Source organism: Mustela nigripes, chromosome 7 (assembly GCF_022355385.1).
Source record: "Mustela nigripes isolate SB6536 chromosome 7, MUSNIG.SB6536, whole genome shotgun sequence".
NCBI classification, from domain to species: domain Eukaryota; kingdom Metazoa; phylum Chordata; class Mammalia; order Carnivora; family Mustelidae; genus Mustela; species Mustela nigripes.
In genome coordinates, this window is record NC_081563.1 from 12413636 (window position 1) to 12431888 (window position 18253).

Below are 18253 nucleotides of genomic sequence, written 5' to 3' on the forward strand. Positions count from 1 at the left end.
CTCATCATTTGCAGTTCTTTTATTTTACTTTCTTTGGGTTTATTCTGTTTTTCTAAATTTTGAAGTTGAGTACTTAGCTTATAATGTTTACCTCTTTAATGTATGAGTTATTTTAATCTCTTCTTTTCTGAATTCATTTTTTCTAATATGCTTTGATTATTGATTTCTAGTATTATGTGGTTTGCTTAAAATTTATTGACTCATGCTTTATGGTCTAGTATGTGATCGATTTTCCTAAATATCCTGTGTGTACTTGAAAATAATTTCTGATTATTATGTACAATATTCCATCTATGTCCATTAGGTCAAAAGTATTGTTTGTAATGTTTAAATATTGTGTATCCTTACTCATATATTTTAGTCTGAACTCATATACTGAGAGCCATATATTATAGCCTCCCTCTATGATGATACATTAATTCCTCCCTTGAATCCTACCAAGTTTTGTTTTAAATATTTTGAACATGTTTTTTATAAGCATGTGTGTGTATATATATATGTATACATATGTATATGTATACATATATATCGATATATATGTCTTGAAATACTTGTTAAATTTATATTTTGAAATGTTTGTTAAATATTTTGAACATGTTTTTATAAGCATGTGTATATATATATATGGTATACATATATGTATACCATATACATATATATGTATACCATATATATCGATATATATGTCAATAAATGTTCAGTCCTTCAGAAAGGCATTTTACATATATATATATATATACATACATACATAGAGATATGTATATATATATACACACATATATATACACACACACATACTTGGCCTTGAAGTCTTTTGTTTTTAATATAGCTAAACCAGGATCTTTGTGGTTTGTTTTTGTCTTTTATATCTTACCAATTTTTTATTATTCATTTCTCTAAATCCTTGTGCTTTAGGTGTGACACTTATAAAAGCATACCTACCATCAATGCACAAAGAGGATAGCATCCTGATTGGCTAGTGGGACACAGACCATCACTGGCACAGGATGGTAAAAAAACACTAACCCAGTATTTAGTAGACTCAGCAGCACTGAATTCGTCTAAGGGCTCCTATACTGACCTCACAACCAAATTCTAGCAGCTTTACTTTTGCTTTGTCAATACTATTCCCTTCCTTTTTTTGTAATCCTGTATTTTTTTTCTCTTTGCCTAAGTCATTGCCTTGATAGTCTGCCATAATCTTATTTTTTTTTTCTAACACTGAGTCCTCTATTTAGCTCTAGCAAATCTGCTCACAATCTCTGATGATATGGTTTCCATTGCTGAGAAGCCTACCTACCATCTGCCTGGTGTTATGTTATCTCACTAATCCTCACAACTCTGCCAGTAGTTATTATTACCACATCTAGGCTGAGACTCAGTAATATTCAGTGAATGGGGTGAAACTGTAGCTTTACCTATGCTCCCATTTACATAGGAGATGAGTGACTTCAGGAAAAAAAACCTTAAATCCAGACTAGTATGAACATATACAAGATGTGTCCAACAGACTGAGAGGTCATGTTGACAAAGCCAGTTTGCAGAAGAGATTATAAAGCCACTGAAATAAAATTTACCAAAAGTAAAGAACAGATGTGTGACAGAGAACCCAACTCATAAACAATGCACAAAGATCTCAAGGAAGAGGTCAGAGAAGATAGAACCTTGCCAGTTCTTTTGGAAAGACGCTGGAGGGATGAGTGCTCTCTGAAGAGTAATAGAACTGTAGACGTTCATTGAAAGAGCTGGCACAATCATTGCTGAAGAATTTGGGAACCAGGCAATCTTCCTGTGGATTTCTACCCACAGCCCCCAGCCAAGCAGAAAATAAATAATACAGAAGGAAGCACTAGTGTCTTCATTTTATAAAAAGCTTGGGAAAGGGGGATTGGGCTAGGGAAATGTGCACAGAAGGAGTAGGAAGAGTAGTGGAGTTTCCTTAAGTCAGCACCAACGCATTGGCAGGGAATTGAATCTGCTGGTGGCCGCGGCAGAATTGCGTCTCTCTGGACAACAGAGACATACCAGAAGCAGACTTCCCACTAGCATGGCACCAAGAGGTAAAAGCTGGGGAAGCATTCATTCATTTATCCAACATTAAGGAAGTACTGCATGTATTTCAGTCAATAGAAGACTGGCAGTGAGGCGGCATAGGTGTTTGGGGCTATTAGTAAATAGAGTGAGAAAAAAGCTGTTGTCTCACTAAACTCAGTAATACATTGAGCCCAAATGTCCTATTGTAAAGTCCTACATTACCGACTTCTATCCTTGCATATGTTCTAATCATAGTCTTGTTCCATTTATCCAAAAAGTCTTTTCTTTACTAATTTATTGGAGACTTACCTTCAAGGGATACTAACCTTTTATAGATTGTATAGATTGAAACTATTCTCATTTTGTCTGTTGTTTGCCTTTTACATTTATTTTTGGTGGAAGCAAGCATTTATTATTCTGTGATCTGAGAATTCTTTATGCATGCCTTTGTTGCAGACCTAACCTCTTTGCTCACAATGTCCCTCATTTAATATGGGGACAATGCTAGACTGGAATCAAGGTATCTGGATTACAGCAGGAGTCTTCTAACATTTCTAGCACTGTAATCTTGGATAAATTCCTTTGGACTAACATTAAACTCTACAGCATCAGGCACTCTGCTAGGTTTTTTATATATGATATCTGATTTAATTTTACAACCATTTACCTATTTTTCAGATGAAGAAATAGTCTCAGAAATAAAGTGATTTACCCAGTTATACACAGCAAGGTAATGACAGGGTTGTGAATTATATTCAGGTGTGACTCCAAAATCTATGTTACCGTCTTCTCCTAATATGTACTTCAGGATCCTCATGTGAAAAATCACACATACACACAAAAAGATAGTTAAATTGAAAGATAATTCCCAAATCCCTCAATGCACTGGGATTCCATGATTCAAAGCATCTATTGAAAACCAGCAACCATGAGACACCCTGGGCAGGGACTGACTCTAAATCCACTGGTTCCACAGAGTAAAGCAATTAACAACAAACAACAATGGAGCAACTGGTATCTTGATTTTAAAAACCATTCAATACTGACTTTGAAGAGGATTACCCCCATAGAGACTAGAATAAATTATTTTTATGACAAACTGTGCAATTAGACTGTGAAAATTACTTAATGTATAGTGGATATATTTTATTGAAATTCTACTGTACACTAAGAAGTTTACCTATATCATCTCCTTTAATTCTCAAGAGAACCTTAGAGGGGTAGACATTTTACTCTCCATTTTATAGGTGAATGAATTGAGACAAAGAGAGGTTACATGGTCCCGCAACTGCTAACACCCATGCCTGTCTCCAAAGCTCCACTCAAAACCAGCCATTCGTGAACTTCCCCTTATTAGAAATCACTTCAGCATAAAATCATTATCACCTGAGGTTCTTTACTTGCAGCAACTTAGTCTTTTATGACATTATCATTGTTGAAAAAACTCATTAGATCTTCAATATTGGAGGGTTCTTCTGAGTTACAAAGTGAAAAAAAAAGCATATCAGAGAGAGTTATGGGTCTTTCCAAGACCAGAAAATCTATAAATAGACTGGCTAAATGCTTAAGGAAAACTTTAAAAATATATCTATTGCTGGCTTTTTGAAAAGTAACCTGTGCTGATAATTTAAAACTGACACAACTTGTTGAGCAAATAAAAATCTATCTTTTGCCTTTAAAATCTGCACTAGAAAATTCAGGTGTTTCCTATTTCTCTATTAAAGTTTCTGAACCTCACTTATTATGAATTCCTATGAAAAATAGACTTACATGTTCATGACATGGTGTCATTTAAAACTGCTTCCTTAAGGACTTAGGTCTCCTACAGGCTGGTGAGCTATTGAAATAGAAAATGGTTATGGAAAACTTACAGAAAGTCTACATTCCAGGAAACAAAAGGAGAAGGAGGAAAACAATTAGTCACATTTGTGTGCAGTGTAAATTCTAGAAGAGATTCTAATTAAGACTTTTAAAATTATTCCTTCGAGAAGCCTAGACCATGTATGTGATATGATTGCTAGCTTATGCTGTTTATACCATCGCAAATTCATCATTGCATTTGAAGACTCCCCTACAGCAAGATGACCACATGATTTTTGAGGTAAGTGTGATTGGCTTTAAACACCCTTCTGACTGAGGTTTAGAATAAAAAGTATAGCAACTGATGTCTTACATGTTGCTACTCACTGCTCAACTGTATTTGGAATGGTATTTCTCTTTCATTAGGTTATTTTGGAAACTGTCAGAAAATCATCCTGATTTTACTTCATGAACCATAGTCACAGAGTTGCTTTTGATCTGTTATGACATTCGGTTTTATGAATTGGACTTTTTCTAACTCTACTTTTTAAAAAAAGTCTGTTGTGGTTCTCCCAAATGCCAAAAAGGAAAACACTTATAAAGATGTTGCATAACATTTACCTTCCAAATATCAAACTTAGAGTATACACAAACATGATAGGGCATAAAGTACCTTCCTATTATATGTGTGTGTGTGTATTTCATATTCTTTTAGGAAATGTCACGAGATGATTTTCATTGCATATTCAAATACTATTTCCTAAGAAAACATAAAATTCTAAATATAGAAAAATTGACTCCTGAACAGAATTCATCTCTCTGAAATCAAAACACCTTTCAAAACACAAAAGGGCTAACCTTCAGTCATCATTGGCTCCTCCCTCTCCCTTCTATCCATTAAAGGATATTTTCAGTAAAGGATATAAGGGAGAGGCTTATCTTATTTTACCTCAGAAATGTCTAGTGGCCACGTACTCTTTCTTATCTTTTATTAGAACAATTTCAAAAACTTCCTTTCTAGTCTTCTTACCATCTGTTTCTCCCACTTTAGTCCATTCTCTTTATAGTACCAGAATAATCTTAAAACTGATTGGTTTATATCCCTGATTGACACCACTTGCTAATTCCTTATTGTCTGTACAATAAAAAAAATACAAAATTCATAGTACAGTGTCTTACAAAGTGTGATTCACAGAACAACTGCATCAGAATCTTTTAAGGTTCTGGGGCACCTAGGTGGCTCAGTTGGTTAAATGTCTAACTTCAGATCAGGTAGTGATTTTGGGATCCTAGGATTGAGTCTCTGGAGTCTCTCATGACCTGCTCTCCACTCAGCTGGGATCTGCTTGTCCCTCTCCCTATGCCCCTCCCCCTACTTATATGTACATACTCTCTTGCTCTTTCAAATATATAAAATATTCAGGAAGACTTTAAATGTAGAAATGTAGAATAAGAAATAAATGTTTACAATTAACAAAATGGTTATGATTTGCAATTATTATTTCCCACTGAAAAGGACAAGGGTTACTTGGAGAATTGTCTGAGCGAGACCTGAGAAAGAAAATATCAATGTTGATCTTAGAACACATTGTCATATCAGAAAGCAATGAAGCTAGTAAAGACTACTGTGGCCAAAAAGACTCAAGGAACAACAGAGGAGGTCCAATATTAGCCAAAGATGGGAAATTGGGCACAAAAAGAGTAACTGCAATGAACATATCAAATAGTTAAAATCTATCAGTTCATAATATTTAAACAAAAATTCATAGCCCACCTAAAGAGGATTCTAGGCAACAAACACATTATACTGAAATCTGTTAAATAAAAGAATCAAGCATTTATTCTAGAATGTAAATTATACATCAGATAACCAGAGAGTTAATACATTTTTTAAAAAACTCTTTTTAATAAATAAAAAAGCAGTAATAGATTAAACAGATAACCATTTTGCAAGGCTTCATGAAATAATGACTATGTAGTGATCATCAGAGGTCATGGAATCACTAGACAAAAAACATGGGAAACTATAAAAAGGAGGTATCATGTGTTTCATGATATCTCAGCCACTCCTTTCCCATCATCATGCCCTGGAATTCATTACTAACAATTGAAGCTGTTCATAATCTCAGTTTTATGCATTCCTCTGACCACCTCTTCCTATCTTTTCATTTCACCACTCTGCTGAAACAGTTCTCTTCTAAGTCACCATTGACTTCCACATTCATAAGCACAATGATCAATCTCCATTCTTCTTTTGGGTTTATCAACAGTATTTGCTACAGGTGATCACTCTCTCCTTTATTTGTTATTTCTTTCATTATATTCTATTGAATTTCCTCATATTTCACTGGTTGATCTTTACAAGTCCACTACCTACTTGACCTTTTAATTTTGTGCCCAAGGACTCAAACTTTTGCAGTCTTCTCCTTTCTATCTGTTCTCACTCCTTTATTGGTCTCATTCCTTTTATAGCTTTTTATTTTTTAAGATTTTATTTACTTATTGGGGAAAGAGAGCACAAGTTGTGGAGGAAGGGAGCCATATGCAGGACTCAATCCCAGGATCCTAACACCATGACCCAAGCTGAAGGCAGACATTTACCAAGTGAGCCACCCAGCAGCCCACCTTTTATAGTATTAAACACACTTTTTGCCAAGAACTCCTATATGTATATCATCAGCTCAAATTGCTCCTTTAAACTCCATAATTACATATAAAACTACCTATCTAATGAAAACTTCACTATCATCTCAAAGTTATCATGTCCAAAATGAACTCTTGAATCTTCCCCCCAAAACCTCTCACATATAAATTAATGCATTAATCCTTCAAATTGTTCAAGTCAAAAATCTTGGAATCATCTTTGGAATTATTCTTGACTCTTCTCTTCTCATTCTGTATGCAAATTCCTTTTCTTAAGTAAATTCTTTACAAAAAGAAATTCATAAGCCAATGATCTCTCACCACCTGTACTACTACCACTGATCCAAACACTATGATCTCTTGCCAAGGTTATAACAACCCTTGTCCATTGCAATTTATTAGTCCACTATTAACCAAAATAAAAGTTGGAACACATACAATGGCCTAAAAGATCTTACCCATTCTGTACATTCTTACCTTTCTGGCCCACTTTACTCCTCTTTTCCCCACTTACGCAATTCCATACACGTTGGTCTTTTTCTTTTTTCACTTAAGGCCTTTGAACGGACTATTTCTCTCCCCCAGGAATGGTATTCCCCCAGTTATCTCAGGATGAATCCCCTGCCTTCTTCAAGTCTTTGCTTAAAACTCACTTTCTCGATAAGGCGTACTGATATCCCCTCCAGCTTCCAATCTTTCTACTCTATTCTTTTCTTATAATACTTAATTAGCTTCAAACATAATCTATAATTTAGTTAGTGCACTATTTTTGTTTGTCTTCCTTTATTGAATAAACTCACCAAGAGCAGGGATTTTGTTTTGCTTTGTTTTCCAAAGTGCTCCAATATTCAGTAAATGGCTATTTAATGAATAGATAAATAAACCAGTGAATCAATGAACACATAAATGAATAAGAACTTCCATTCATCAAAAAACATCGTAAAAAATGAAAAGACCACAAAATACGAGAAGATATCTACAACCCATGTAATTAAAGAAGGCTTTATGTCATAAATACTATGAATAGATAAGAAAAAGATAAACATCCTAATATAAAAATTGGCAATAATAATAAGTTTTTTCAACAGAGGATATGTGAATGGTCAATAAATAAAAAGTTTTTTAGCCTAATTAGTGATCAAGGAAATATAAATTAAAGACATAATAAGATATTGCACACCTACCTACCAATTAGTAAAAAGTATTGTTTGTTGGCAAGTTTGTAGAGGAATAGGAACACTCATGCACTGCAGTAGAGAATATAAACTGGTTGCTTATAATACTTTGGGAAATACTTTGGCATTACATGATAGACTGAAAATATACATACCTATGATTCAACTAGGAATATCCTAGACATAATTCTCTACACGTGCTCTAGGAGACATAGCAGAATTTTCATAGCTTTATCATATAGAATAGCTTCACTATCCAAAGACTGTATAAATATCAATATTCATACCATGAAATATTTTACAGCAATGGAATGAATAAGCTGTGGCTTTATACATTAACATACAGAATAGAAAGAAGTGACATGAAAATTAAATTTAAATTAATTATTAATTTATTAAATTATTAACTAATTAAATTAAAATTATTAAATAAAAATTATTTAATTGAAATTAATTAAATTAAAATTAAACAATTACTTAAAGATAATTACATAATGCAATATTTTTAATAAACATGAAAATGATCAAAAAATTAGGGTAGTAACTATTCAGTTAAGGAGCAGGTGATATGATTGGAATTAAATATACGATTAGCCTCAAATTTTATTGGTGATACTCTCCTTCACAAATTGGGAGGTCTTTTAGGTTCTAGTACCAATTCCAGTGGAGGGGGTTGGTGGAAGTAATGAATAGTTTTCCCACACCAACAACAAACAATTCTCTGGACACAAGCTGAATATCCTACAATTTAACTCAATCCTGATACTATCTACCTGGGGATAGAATCAGATTCCACAGGCTCAGTTCTATAAGACTGCCCTCCCCCATTTCAGATGCCAACTGAAAACCCAGGTTTTTACCTGTGTTTCTGACCAGTTGGCTGCAGATTTGAGGTTCCCACAACCTTCTCCTTGGGTTGGATTAACCTGCTAATATGGCTCCTAGAACTCAGAGAAACATTTATTTTAAAAACACATTTATGCCCATTTACCAGCACCCATTTTCTATAATTACCAACACTTTGTCAACCTTTTTCATTTATAATCATCTCTTCTTTCTTTTCCACAGTCATGTCTTACTTTATGTTAAAACAAATCTCAGACTAATTGAACTTTACCTCTTCTTACTCAGTCTTCATTAAAAACAAATAATAGACCACGAGTTTGCCCAGAGAAGAAATCATCTCCTTAGAGCTAATAGTACTTTGTTACTTCAGGTACTGTGCTGAGATTTGCTTTACTTTCTATTGAGAAAACTGATACATAATATTTAAGACCCAGTGATCTAAACAAAAACCAACTTTAGTTGAGGCAAATGTTTGGAGTGAGATGAAATTTAAGCATGTTTATCATAGATTATAGATATTTTCTGATGTGTTTTACTGATAGTAAAAGTAAAAAATGATTCCTTTGATATCAAATTATGTTTATACAAACCCTGTATTTATCCATCTGGTATAAAACCCTTTAACCGCAAGTCTTCTGCTATTATCAAAAATTTGTAAATATGTTTAGAGAATTGCATGACTCATAAGGCATATTTATTGTAGAAAGCACTGTTTTTGAGATGTACCATTATTTACTCTGTCAATTATCTATTTTTCTTCTCCCCTTTCCTGGAAAGAAAACAAAAACAAAAACATTATTCAATGGACTGAGAGTCAAATAAAGTTGACTCTGGCTATTTCTATTTCAACCAAAATGCAAACTTTGTTTAATTTTTTCCCCCCATTTGAGATGACGTTTAAATACATTCAGTTTGATAATAATTGCTTTTGTATAAGAAACAAGATCCTTCTTGTTCTGGATCCTCTTACTGCTGCAACTTCACCCATACCATATGCCTTCATGTACCCTTTATTCTAGTCTAGGGTTTCCATTATGGACTCCCCTGTCTCTAGGCACATTCATTCCCAATATTGAATTCTTTATCTTTCACCTATCTGTCTTCATTTACTAATCCCTGACTCAAAGCACATTCCTGCCACATTTAATTTTCATTGTTTCTCAAATCTAACAAACATTCAGTTATGGATTGAATGTTTGTGTCTCTCCAAAATATATATGTTAAACCCTAATCCCCCATGGAATGGTATTTGGTGATGGGGATTTGAGAAAGTCATTAGGTCCTGAGGGCAAAGCCTTCATGAATGGGATTAGTTCCCTTGTAAAGGAGACCTCAGAGGGCTCCCTTATCTTTCGGTCATGTGAGGACATAGTGAGAAGACTGCTATCTATGAACTAAGAACTGGGGTCACCTCACCAGATACCAAACCTACTGATAGCTTGATCTTGGACTTCCCAGCCTCTACAACTATGAGAAACACATTTCTTTTGTTTATAAGCCACTCAGTCTATGGTAATTTGTTGTAGTGGTCCAAATGATTAAGACAAAGTCTATTAACATAACTAGAATTTCACAGATGTGCTCTTTCTAATTGGAAAACCTAAAAAAGTCCTACTCATCTTTGAAGACCCTCCTCAAATCATACACCATTCAAGAAGCCTTCCTATTCTTTTATCAGACAAAATAAGCTGTTTCTTTCTTCAAGTTCCCACTGCACTTTGTGTAAGCTTTTATTAACTGTGTCATTGTTTGCTTAAATATGGTTCTCCAAGTGCCATGGGAGCAATATTGTCTTTAAATCCATGCAAACAGAACCCCTGCCTTGGCCCCACAACTCTATAGGACCCTTCTCCTTAGAGTACCTGCTTGGAAATTCTTTAAATCCCTCTCCAGTTTCTGGGACCAGCAGAGTGGGCCAACCCAAAGTTCTGAGCCTTGATCTGAATCTATGTGGGCTGGGGCCTACTTCTCCTATTTGGAGGGCTTTCTGGTTTCTACCCCTCCAGATGACATTGAACAAATACCCTGAGAAGTTCACTTTCCAATCTTGACTCTCTTATTAATTTGTTATATGATGACTTTAAATAAATTGACTTGAACCTAAATCTCTTTATCCAAAAATTAGAAAATTAAACCCCAGAGAATATTTGAGGTATCTTTCAGATATAAGAATTCATCTACTAGTCATCTAATAACCCAAAAACTTAATTGTAAAAAAGGAACACTCAGCCATATCCTGTATTAATAAAACTAAGAGCTGGGGAGGAGGAGTCAAGATGGCGGAGAAGTAGCAGGCTGAGACTACTTCAGCTAGCAGGAGATCAGCTAGATAGCTTATCTAAAGATTGCAAACACCTGCAAATCCATCGGCAGACCGAAAAGAAGAACAGCAATTCTAGAAACAAAAAAACAACCACACTCTGAAAGGTAGGACTGGCAGAGAATGGCAGAGAAGTGAATCCAAAGCGACGGGAAGATAGACCCCGGGGGGAGGGGCTGGCTCCCGGCAAGCGGCAGAGCAACAGAGCACATGTTCCACTGAAGGACATTGCTCCAGAGGCTAAACTGGGGCAAAGCCCACGCGGGGTCAGCGTGGCCTCAGGTCCCACAGGGTCACAGAAGGATCAGGGGTGTCTGAGTGTCGCAGAGCTTGCGGGTATTGGAACGGGAAAGCCGGCTACAGAGACAGAGCCAACACTGAGCTTGCAGCTCGGGGTGACCTTGATCCGGTTGCAGGCTCGGTGAGCTCAGAGCGCGGCCAGAGGTCAGCCAGACAGGAGTTACTGGGCGCTGTTCTCTGAGGGCGCACTGAGGAGTGGGGCCCCGGGCTATCAGGCTCCTCCAGGCCGGAGACCAGGAGGCTGCCATTTGTATTCCTGACCTCCAAAACTCCACGGAAAGCGCTCAGGGAACAAAAGCTCCTGAAAGCAAACCGGAGCGGATTACTCAGCCCGGCCCCTGGTAAGGGCAGTGCAATTCCGCCTGGGGCAAAGACACTAGAGAATCACTACAACAGGCCCCTCCCCCAGAAGATCAACAAGAAATCCAGGCAAGACCAAGTTCACCTACCAAGGAGTGCAGTTTCAACACCAAGGAGAGCAGCAGAATTCCAGAGGAGGAGAAAGCAAAGCACCAAACTCATGGCTTTCTCCCTGTGATTCTTTAGTCTTGCAGTTAATTTTTTTTTCTTTTTCATTTTTTTTCTCTTCTGCTAAATTTTTTTAACTTTTACCCTTTTCTTTTTTAACGTTTTTTAACTAGTTTATCTAATATATATATTTCTTTCTTTTTTATACTTTTCTTTATTCATTTTCTTTTTTTAATTCTTTCCTTTTCTTTTCTTTTTTCTTTCTTTCTTTCTTTCTTTCTGAAGCTCTTTTATCCCCTTTCTCCCCCCTCACGATTTGGGATCTCTTCTAATTTGGTTAAAACATATTTTCCTGGGGTTGTTGCCACCCTTTTAGCATTTTACTTGCTCCTTCATATACTCTTATCTGGATAAAATGACAAGACTGAAAAATTCACAACAAAAAAAAAAAGAACAAGAGGCAGTACTGAAGGTTAGGGACCTAATCAATACAGACATTGGTAATATGTCAGATCTAGAGTTCAGAATGACAATTCTCAAGGTTCTAGCTGGGCTCGAAAAAGGCATGGAAGATATTAGAGAAACCCTCTCAGGAGATATAAAAGCCCCTTCTGGAGAAATAAAAGAACTAAAATCTAACCAAGTTGAAATCAAAAAAGCTATTAATGAGGTGCAATCAAAAATGGAGGCTCTCACTGCTAGGATAAATGAGGCAGAAGAAAGAATTAACGATATAGAAGACCAAATGACAGAGAATAAAGAAGCTGAGCAAAAGAGGGACAAACAGCTACTGGACCACGAGGGGAGAATTCGAGAGATAAGTGACACCATAAGATGAAACAACATTAGAATAATTGGGATTCCAGAAGAAGAAAGAGAGAGGGGAGCAGAAAGTATACTGGAGAGAATTATTGGAGAGAATTTCCCCAATATGGCAAAGGGAACAAGCATCAAAATTCAGGAGGTTCAGAGAATGCCCCTCAAAATCAATAAGAATAGGCCCACACCCCGTCACCTAATAGTAAAATTTACAAGTCTTAGTGACAAAGAGAAAATCCTGAAAGCAGCCCAGGAAAAGAAGTCTGTAACATACAATGGTAAAAATATTAGATTGGCAGCAGACTTATCCACAGAGACCTGGTAGGCCAGAAGAGCTGGCATGATATTTTCAGAGCACTAAACGAGAAAAACATGCAGCCAAGAATACTATATCCAACTAGGCTATCATTGAAAATAGAAGGAGAGATTAAAAGCTTCCAGGACAAACAAAAACTGATATAATTTGCAAAACACCAAACCAGCTCTACAGGAAATATTGAAAGGGGTCCTCTAAGCAAAGAGAGAGCCTACAAGTGGTAGATCAGAAAGGAACAGAGACAATATACAGTAACAGTCACCTTACAGGCAATACAATGGCACTAAATTCATATCTCTCAATAGTTACCCTGAATGTTAATGGGCTAAATGTCCCAATCAAAAGACACAGGGTATCAGAATGGATAAAAAAACAAAACCCATCTATATGTTGCCTACAAGAAACTCATTTTAAGCCCAAAGACACCTCCAGATTTAAAGTGAGGGGGTGGAAAAGAATTTACCATGCTAATGGACATCAGAAGAAAGCAGGAGTAGGAATCATTATATCAGATCAATTAGATTTTAAGCCAAATACTATAATAAGAGATGAGGAAGGACACTATATCATACTCAAAGGGTCTGTCCAATAAGAAGATCTAACAATTTTAAATATCTATTCCCCCAACGTGGGAGCAGCCAACTATATAAACCAATTAATAACAAAATCAAAGAAACACATCAACAGTAATACAATAATATAAGGGGACTTTAACACTCCCCTCACTGAAATGGACAGATCATCCAAGCAAAAGATCAACAAGGAAATAAATGCCTTAAATGACACACTGGACCAGATGGACATCACAGATATACTCAGAACATTTCATCCCAAAGCAACAGAATACACATTCTTCTCTAGTGCACATGAAACATTCTCCAGAATAGATTACATCCTTGGTCCTAAATCAGGACTCAACCGGTATCAAAAGATTGGGATCATTCCCTGCATATTTTCAGACCACAAGGCTCTGAAGCTAGAACTCAACCACAAAAGGAAGTTTGGAAAGAACCCAAATACATGGAGACTAAACAGCATTCTTCTAAAGAATGAATGGGTTAACCGGGAAATTAAAGAAGAATTGAAAAAAATCATGGAAACAAATGATAATAAAAATACAACAGTTCAAAATATGTGGGACACAACAAAGGCAGTCCTGAGAGGAAAATATATAGCGGTACAAGCCTTCCTCAAGAAACAAGAAAGGTCTCAGGTACACAACCTAACCCTACACCTAAAGGAGCTGGAGAAAGAACAAGAAAGAAACCGTAAACCCAGCAGGAGAAGAGAAATCATGAAGATCAGAGCAGAAATCAATGAAATAGAAACCAAAAAAACAATAGAACAAATCAATGAAACTAGGAGCTGGTTCTTTGAAAGAATTAATAAAATTGATAAACCCTTCACCAGACTTATCAAAAAGAAAAGAGAAAGGACCCAAATAAATAAAATCATGAATGAAAGAGGAGAGATCACAACTAACACCAAAGAAATACAAACCATTATAAGAACATACTATGAACAACTCTATGCCAACAAATTTGACAATCTGGAAGAAATGGATGCATTCCTAGAAACATATAAACTACCACAACTGAACCAGGAAGAAATAGAAAGCCTGAACAGACCCATAACCAGTAAGGAGATTGAAACGGTCATCAAAAATCTCCAAACAAACAAAAGCCCAGGGGCAGATGGCTTCCCGGGGGAATTCTACCAAACATTTAAAGAATAACTAATTCCTATTCTCCAGAAACTGTTCCAAAAAATAGAAATGGAAGGAAAACTTCCAAACTCATTTTATTAGGCCAGCATCATCTTGATCCCAAAACCAGACAAGGATCCCATCAAAAAAGAGAGCTATAGACCAATATCCTTGGTGAACACAGATGCAAAAATTCTCACCAAAATACTAGCCAATAGAATGCAACAGTACATTAAAAGGATTATTCACCACGACCAAGTGGGATTTATTCCAGGGCTGCAAGTTTGGTTCAACATCCGCAAATCAATCAATGTGATACAACACATCAATAAAAGAAAGAACAAGAACCATAGGATACTCTCAGTAGATGTTGAAAAAGCATTTGACAAAGTACCGCATCCCTTCCTGATCAAAACTTTTCAAAGTGTAGGGATAGAGGGCACATACCTCAATATTATTAAAGGCATTTATGAAAAATCCACTGCAAATGTCATTCTCCTTGGAGAAAAACTTAAAGTTTTTCCGCTAAGGTCAGGAACATGGCAGGGATGTCCATTATCACCACTGCTATTCAACATAGTACTAGAAGTTCTAGCCTCAGCAATCAGAGAACAAAAGGAAATTAAAGGCATCCAAATCGGCAAAGAAGAAGTCAAACTATCACTCTTGGCAGATGATATGATACTTTTGGAAAACCCAAAAACTCCACTCCAAAACTGCTAGAACTTGTACAGGAATTCAGGATATAAGTGTCAGGATATAAAATCAATGCACAGAAATCAGTTGCATTTCTCTACACCAACAACAAGACAGAAGAAAGAGAAATTAAAGAGTCCATCCCATTTACAATAGCACCCCAAACCATAAGATACCTAGGAATAAACCTAACCAAAGAGGCTAAGAATCTATACTCAGAAAACTATAAAGTACTCATGAAAGAAATTGAGGAAGACACAAAGAAATGGAAAAATGTTCCATGCTCCTGGATTGGAAGAATAAATGTTGTGAAAATGTCTATGCTGCCTAAAGCAATCTACACACTTAATGCAATTCCTATCAAAGTACCATTCATCTTTTTCAAAGAAATGGAACAAATAATTCTAAAATTTATATGGAACCAGAAAAGACCTCGAATAGCCAAAGGGATATTGAAAAGGAAAGCCAAAGTTGGTGGCATCACAATTCCAGACTTCAAGCTCTATTACAAAGCTGTCATCATCAAGACAGCATGGTACTGGCACAAAAACAGACACATAGATCAATGGAACAGAATAGAGAGCCCAGAAATAGACCCTCAACTCTATGGTCAACTAATCTTCGACAAAGCAGGAAAGAATGACCAATGGAAAAAAGACAGTCTCTTCAATAAATGGTGTTGGGAAAATTGGACAGTCACATGCAGAAAAATGAAATTGGACCATTTCCTTACACCACACACAAAAATAGACTCAAAATGGATGAAGGACATCAATGTGAGAAAGGAATCCATCAAAATCCTTGAGGAGAACACAGGCAGCAACCTCTTCGACCTCAGCGGCAGCAACATCTTCCTAGGAACATCGCCAAAGGCAAGGGAAGCAAGGGCAAAAATGAACTATTGGGATTTTATCAAGATCAAAACTTTTGCACAGCAAAGGAAACAGTTAACAAAACCAAAAGAAACTGACAGAATGGGAGAAGATATTTGCAAACAACATATCAGATAAAGGACTAGTGTCCAAAATCTATAAAGAACTTAGCTAACGCAACACCCAGAAAACAAATAATCCAATCAAGAAATGGGCAGAGGCCATGAACAGACATTTCTGCAAAGAAGACACCCAGATGGCCAACAGACACATGAAAAAGTGCTCCATATCACTTGGCATCAGGGAAATACAAATCAAAACCACAATGAGATACCACCTCACACCAGTCAGAATGGCTAAAATTAACAAGTCAGGAAATGACAGATGCTGGTGAGGATGCGGAGAAAGGGGAACCCTCCTACACTGTTGGTGAGAATGCAAGCTGGTGCAACCACTCTGGAAAACAGCATGGAGGTTCCTCAAAATGTTGAAAATAGAACTGCCCTATGACCCAGCAATAGCACTACTGGGTATTTACCCTAAAGATACAAACGTAGTGATCCAATGGGGCACGTGCACCCGAATGTTTATAGCAGCAATGTTCACAATAGCCAAACTGTGGAAAGAACCTAGATGTCCATCAACAGATGAATGGATCAAGAAGATGTGGTATATATACACAATGGCATACTATGCAGCCATCAAAAGAAATGAAATCTTGCCATTTGCGACAACATGGATGGAACTAGAGCGTATCATTCTTAGCGAAATAAGTCAAGTGGAGAAAGACAACTATCATATGATCTCCGTGGTATGAGGAAGTGGTGATGCAGCATGGGGGCTTAAGTGGGTAGGAGAAGAATAAATGATACAAGATGGGATTGGGAGGGAGACAAACCATAAGTGACTCTTAATCTTACAAAACAAACTGAGGGTTGCTGGGGGGAGGAGGCTTGGAGAAGGGGGGTGGGGTTATGGACATGGGGGAGGGTATGTGCTTTGGTGAGTGCTATGAAGTGTGTAAACCTGGTGATTCACAGACCTGTACCCCTGGGGATAAAAATATATTATATGTTTATAAAAAATTAAAAATAAATAAATAAATAAAAATAAAACTAAGAGCTGGAAAATGAAATGTGTGTCATAATATTTAAATTAATAAGACAAACATACATGGTATATTGTGTTTTGGGGAATATATTTTCAATAATACATTTCTTAAGATTGTTTCCCTTGATTATATTAATGATTTATCATAGACCATTTGGAGAATTTAATTTCACTTTAAGATTCATAAGTCAGGGCATACATTTTTTTTAAAATATGGACTGCTTCACAAATTTGCATGTCATCTTTGCATGACGGCCATACTAATCTCTATATCATTCCCATTTTAGTATATGTGCTGCCGAAGCAAGCACAAGACATCCATTTTTTAATAATCACATATATATTTCTTTTATAAGGACTCTAATATCTAGTATTTAAAATCAATGTTCACAGATATTAAATCAATAAGAAAAATAGAACTTAATCCTGAAATTTATTACAACAGAAAAACAGCTACATTGTCAACACACAGATTTTTTTTTAATGTTGTAGAATTGGTTATAAGATAAGGTAAAACAATTCAGATTTCCAACACAAAACATGCTGTTTTATTTAATTATTTTTAATTATTTTGCAATTAGTGCTTGTAATTTTTGTATCTGTGTGAGGAATTTAAAAGCAAATCAGTGTCATAAAGAAAACAAAAAAAGTGGAAATAAATGAAAAAGATATAAGGACAAAGGAACTATAGAAAGTAAATATGAGAAAAAGGAGGAGTATGAAGAGCTACCATGCAATCCCTATGTGTAGTCTTTGCAATGTAGGAACATGTTCATTCTCTGTAACACTGAAGCCAAGATGGCAAAATCGAAACATGATAAATATTTTCTTTAAAAAGTGCTTGATAAAATAATTGTGTTGAAGCTCAAATCATATCATTTAAATATAGTATTTAATATGATTGCATTGTATACATGTGTATAATTCAATTTAATTTATATTAAAATTAATTTTAAATTTTTTGTGTAATAAGAAAAGAAAACCTGTAGCTCTGAAGAAATAAAACCAGTCTCTGGCTAGGAGTTAATAAATGATTGCATATGAATTAGCAAAATTTCCTCTTTGCCCTCTGAGCAGGTTGTCCAACGAGGAGAACACTTTATGTTCCCCAGAGTGTTTCTCTTACCTCTCAAAGGTTCACTCACATTT

General features: G+C 35.9%; 1 non-coding gene across 1 annotated transcript; it reads right to left on the minus strand.

Annotated features, from left to right (window-relative positions):
* Nucleotides 1–17311: 17311 nt before the first annotated feature.
* On the minus strand, nt 17312–17415 carry LOC132022907 (U6 spliceosomal RNA). Its single transcript, XR_009405794.1, has one exon. It is a non-coding gene; the product is annotated as a U6 spliceosomal RNA (small nuclear RNA).
* Between the last annotated feature and the right edge of the window lie 838 nt (nt 17416–18253).